This window comes from Musca autumnalis, unplaced genomic scaffold, assembly GCF_047663935.1.
Source record: "Musca autumnalis isolate F117 unplaced genomic scaffold, ASM4766393v1 scaffold_3, whole genome shotgun sequence".
Classification (NCBI taxonomy): Eukaryota; Metazoa; Arthropoda; class Insecta; order Diptera; family Muscidae; genus Musca; species Musca autumnalis.
The window spans coordinates 205,835,924-205,841,923 of NW_027411866.1; the positions used below are offsets into that span (position 1 = coordinate 205,835,924).

Here is a 6,000-nt window from a genome sequence, read left to right on the forward strand (position 1 = left end):
ATCGATATCCCCGCAAATTTTTGAGCTTTAATCCTACCCACACTTTTGTCGGTTCATACGCCCAAAATTTTGAAAAAATACATACGTTTTTTTTTGGGAAAAAGTATTTCAATCCACACAGGCTGAGGGTATATTTCTGTCGGCAAGGCCGACTGATACGTTTTTACTTGTTAAAAACGTTTTTTTAGAAAATTTATAAACTCGAAATGTCAAATTGCAGCACATTCATTTGGAAAATATGACCAAAATCGTGAAATTATAAAAAACGGGAGGTACTTCTATATGGGAGATATACAAAAACATGGCCTCTATCGACCATGGACCTACGCAAGATGTTTAATACCAGCAAAGAAGACAAAATGTAAACTACACCGAATTCACTTTAAAAATATAGACAAAATCTTGAAATTAATAAAAATTTGGAAGTACCGTTATAAGGGTCCGGTCCTTAAAGTGGACCAATCCTGACAATTTTTGGGAAAATTATTTTCTAGTTACTACGAGTTTACGGAAAAATTGTCAGATCGATATCTTGATTAGAAATATTTTTATCGCTCTCTCCCATTTCTGAGTGAAATCGGACACTTTTTCAAGATGAGATGTTTGATTTCCTTTATTTTTTGCTGTAGTGATGCTGCTTATCGGCAAAACATTTTACTATATTTTCAGATTTTTTTTTACTAACGGTTCCAGAAATTTCGGGCCTTGAAAAAGTCGAATTCTGTAAAAACTATATGTAAAGAAATATTCATATATATAATTCATATTTTGTTCTTGTTTTATCAGCTATCTAACAAAAAATAGAAATACATTTTGCACAGTGGTCTTGGATGCAATTTTCGCGATTTAAAATTTAAAATCAATTTTTAACAATGATTGTTCTCTTCAATTCTCTTGAATTTTTTTTGCATTAAACTACGAGAACACTAAGCAAAATTTGTATATATTTTTCGTTAGATAGCTGATAAAACAACAAAAAATACAAAGAAAGATTTTTTTCTATTTGGACCAATGCACAATGGTCCCAAATCGAAATTTTCTGGCCAAAACTATTTCAAAGTCCATTTTGTATTGAAATTATTTATTATTTATAATAAATGTGTAAAAACAGCAATTCTTACGTTTTATCGACCAAAATGACAAAAAAACTGCGAAAATTTGTTGAACAGGGTGGTCCCGTTGTGTACGAAGGATTCATATCTTCCAAGAGGTCAAAATACCAAATTTCAGCCGAATCGGTCATAAAGTGTCGCTAAAATCCACAAAATATATAAAATCGGACGGTACTTTTATGTGGGGGCCATGAAAAAAATTTACCTATTTTCAAAAAAATTATACATACTTGTTTTCTACACTCTGAAACCCTTAAATATAAATTTTAAAGAAAATCGGTTGATAAATGTAGGTATTACCGTTCTATTTCAATTGGATACTACGTACAGTCACAACAGGTATTTACAAAAAATTATCCCATCTTAAAATAGAAAAATCCACTTTATTTTAACTGTAGCAAATTTGATCACGATTTTACTTCTGAATTTATTAGTACAGACCCCCTGCTATCTTTCAAATTCGATTTGGAGGTGGACATATTTGGACATTTTTTTAAAAGTTTAAGTATATTTAAAAAATATTTGTAAAAAATAATTTTTAATATATATAAAAACATTGATTCTATTACGCTAATTTTACAAATTTCATCGTTCTTTTTGTAAATATTATGAAAGTACTCATTAACAGCTTCCCGATTCATAATAACTTTGGTCTCACTTCTGTATATTTATGCACCGAAGCAATACAACAAAAATGTTATATTTTACAGCACAAAGTCTGTTTAATTTTTACATAAAAAAGTGTCAACTTTGGTACTGCGCCAATCAACGAATACTAACGTTATTTAAAAAACGAACTATTTTCAGATGACTTGATGTGTTTTTTATTATTCTGAGCAAAAAAAAAGTTAAAATTTCGAAACTTCAAAAATAGGGTTTTGGCCAAAAATTTCCTGATTGAAACCTATGTGCATTGTCAGTAAACTATAAGTATTTATACCAAAATTCATCTGCCAACGCCAACTCCTTTTATATTTGGCCATCGTTTATTTGAACTCGCGACATAGTTCAGCGTTTTTTGAGGTTATGCGCCATTATCTCGGGAACTATGCACTTGCCCTATTACAATGACGTAACGGGGGCCGCACGAACATCCTGTTACAAAAAATTTCATAACGATTCGTGAGGTGTCACTAAACTGCACTTATTTCAAATTTTGTGTGGGAGGTACCTGAAGGAGTGGACTGATATAATCCATATTTGAACCTGATGTAGGCCTAGAGGTAGTATTACCATATGCAAAGTTTGGTTCAATTCGGTTACTCCCTTCGAGAGTTATCGTGCGCACAAGTTTTGCGATAATTTTTGAACATTTGTGGGGGAGGTACCTGAAGGAGTGGACCTATATGGCCCATCTTCGAACTTCAATCAAATCTGGACAAAATATTTCGATACCCAAAATTTGAACCGAATCGATTGACCCGTTTGAGAGTTATCGTGCGCACCAGCCAGACAGACAGACTCGAATATTTCGAAAAAACTAGATATGGGCGGAAGTTGCCCCGCATACTTTGGTTACTTTCCAAAGTAAACTTTAAAAACGTCGATACACGTGTGTCATATTTTTAGCTCTACTTTCATAATTTACTCGGGTTTTCCCATCATTTAAAAAAAAAATGAATTTGCACAGTGTAATAGTGCCTTGCACGCTGAATACCCGGGATTGATTAATAGACCAGGCAACATCACATTTTCATCGGTGGCATTACACTGATACCGCTCGGTGTAATTTTGCTTCCTGAGTGTTTCAGCCATTCAAAACTTCTCTACAAAGTAGTGAATTAAGAAACGACTCGGCGCCCGGCTCGGACTCGGAGATAAGCAGTAGTTCCTATATCCTATGTTACATGTGGGTTTTTTGTAAACCAATTTTTATAATAGTGGGCACGATAGCTCTCGAAGGCAGTAACCGATTTGGTCCACACTTTGCACATTGTAATATTTCTTGCAGGTTCCAATATGGACTATATATGTAGGTGTACTCACCCACACAACATTTCAAAGTACACAACAGTTAATTTTTCTCTGGTATAACTTTTAAAAACACTGTGCATTTCAGTATCACTGTCAAAACGGAATGTGTAGGTTTGGACAATGAAGAGCATGGTAAATTTGTTGTGCAAAAAAAAAAAAACAAACGAAATGTTTGTAGTTTGGCAGGATATTAAGAAAAAAACATTTTAGGATGTTTGTTTAGTGGAGTGAGTCGGCTGGCAGTTATTGCTACAGAATGAAGGACAATAACCCCATAGCAAAAAATCGTATATTAATTTTCAAACTGACAAGTGTCAGTTAAGGAAATTCCAATAACAAAAAAGCCTAAAGGGAAAAAAATTATTCTTCATACTCAGCATCCTTGTAGCCATGTTCAAAATACCTTTTTTTCGAACAAAAGTTCCATTATTTGTTGTTTATGTTATGGGCAATGAATTTGTTGTTATCCTTGATGATGATGTTGTTGCTGTTGTAGTTTGATAAGAAATTTATGAAAAATTTTTTCAAAGAAAAATCACATATTGACACTGTTTGTTTGGCAAGCAGTTTGTAAAGTTGTGTGTAAAGCATTTTGTTGTTGTTATCGTGTAACACATTTCAAATTATTTTCTTGAAAGGCTGATGTTTATATTTCACACTTTTTTGTAATGTTTTTTTTTTTCTCATAAACACTCACGTACACAATTTAAGGAGATGTCAGACACCAAAACATTTTTTACAAGCCCATTTCCTTGATTGTTATTGCTCTAATTTTTCACTTTTGATTTTGGGTTTTTCACCTCATGAATATTTTTATTTTTTTTAGGTTTTTGCTTCGTTTGCAGAGCTATTTGTTGATGCAATATTTTGTTGTTTGTTTTGTTTTTTTTTTTTTTTCCTTCTGCAACTTTGTCGTAAGCCAGAAGAGACACACATACAAAATTATTTCAAGGACTTTAACATTGCACTAAATACAAACAAAGCATCCACAACAAAGGCACAGTAACAACCGAGGCCTCTTGCAATGGTGGCTTTATATCCATGCCGCTCTTGCATTTTCACTTCTTTTACATGGAACAATATTTTTGTTTGCAAAACACAGACACTGCATTTAGGCTATTACAAAACACTTTTTTCCATGGCATACTTTTGGTATGTGCTGATTCTTTGAACATACAAAAAAAGAAAAAAAATGTTTCGTTTCAAAAGGAAAAATCCACAGAAGACATGAACTTGTTAAGTAGCAAAACAACATTTGTCTATTGTCATTCGCCGCCGTATTCCATTATGCTCCATTCGGGTTTATGTATGCCCTATTACGCGTATTGAAGAGTCCACACCCAAAAAATGTAAAGCATAAAATTTTCTTCTATGATTTTTGTTGTTGGGGTTTTCTTATTTTTTTTGCTCGTTGTGTTGTCGTTTTGCACATCACCACGAATTTTTATTCTTCCTGCAGAACACACACACACAGATACATACACTAGCTCACATATAAGCTCTTACATGGTCATGGCTGTAAGATGAAGAAGAAGCAGCAGCAGAAGATTTACTCTCATTCCCCAAATATCATGATTCCAGAGTTGCTAGTAATACTCCATCAGTCTGTCCCATTATATCCTTGGTAACATAACTAGGCAACCAAAACGTTGGGGAATTAGAGAGCGGGGTCACTTATTCATTTGATTATTTCATTTCACGCTTTGTTTTTTATTTCTACATTACGATTTTTTTTCTCCGTTATTTTTATTACATATTACGTTTTTATGACATCTGTATTGGAGGCTGCTTGAGACAGCCGACCGACTGACTGGCGGTTTGAGCAATGAATTGTATGTGTTAACGCTCTAAATGTAAAGAATAGACTAAAGACATTGTCATACTTTCGCCAGTGGGCCACTAACACACTGTCTACAGTGCCATCATCATCATCATCGCCAGCGCCATCTGCTTGAACATCATTATTACCGAATTCCATGTAATAATGAAGTTCCATCATCTTCATTATGAAAATCTTCACAGCATTTATTTCTTCCTTTTTTTGCAGCAGCCAGAAGGCTAGGCGCGTCTCTTAGCAAATACAAGATAAAATAACAATAACAGCAACAACAACACCGAAAGCGAAAACAGAAATCTACTACATCATAGCTAACACAAATACACACGGAATCTATACGCGCACACACTTACACTAATAGAGACACAGACTCGCACACACACACACACACACACACACACACACACTCACTCTCACTCAAGCAAATGTATACACATTTATACGAATACGTATCCCGTTTTATTGTTTGACTTTATTTTTAGCTTTCACTCGTGTATCCTGTCGTTTTCATTTGAACAAATCTCGTTGTTATTGTTGTTGTTTTGGTTGCTGTTGTAATTTTTATATTTTGTAAAGAGATTTTTCTACCCAAAATTACATTTTTCCACTTAATAACAAAAACACACACATACATTTATTTTAAATTTATTTAATATTTAAAATTTTTAAATTTATTTTTTATTATTTCCTTTATTTCACTTTGAAATTTATTATTGTGCGCTGTTTTTCTATTCTGTAACTTTTTTTTGTTTAATAGTTGTTAGATTTATTCCGTTTGAATCGTATTTTCGTATTCGCCGTTTATAAGACCGTCCGCTACGAATATCTATCACACACTAAAAGGCAATATTTTCATTTGAAATTGGGTTCGGCTTTTGTGTTACGTAGAATTTTAATGCAGCATCCTGACGTTTGATGCTGCGAGCTGAAAGAAAAGAGAAAAAGAACATTTGGTATAAAATTAAGAGCAAATCGTAAAAAAGAGCAAAGATATTTGCGTCATACGACAAATTTATATTTTGTGCGAGGATTTGTAAAAGAGAAATTAAGTGTCTGATTTAAGTTGCCAGGTTAAAG

At 33.3% G+C, this 6,000-nt stretch overlaps 1 protein-coding gene across 2 annotated transcripts in view; it reads right to left on the reverse strand.

Moving 5' to 3' along the window:
- Nmdar2 (glutamate ionotropic receptor NMDA type subunit 2) overlaps positions 1–5,761 on the reverse strand; it is a 545,795-nt gene extending 540,034 nt beyond the window's left edge. The window contains exon 1 of one of the 2 annotated variants that reach the window (XM_073976408.1): positions 5,512–5,761. The gene's annotated coding sequence lies outside the window, so the exon portion shown is untranslated. Of the gene's footprint in view, positions 1–5,276 lie in introns of both variants that reach the window. The other variant, XM_073976409.1, reaches the window with a different exon arrangement.
- Positions 5,762–6,000: the final 239 nt, after the last annotated feature.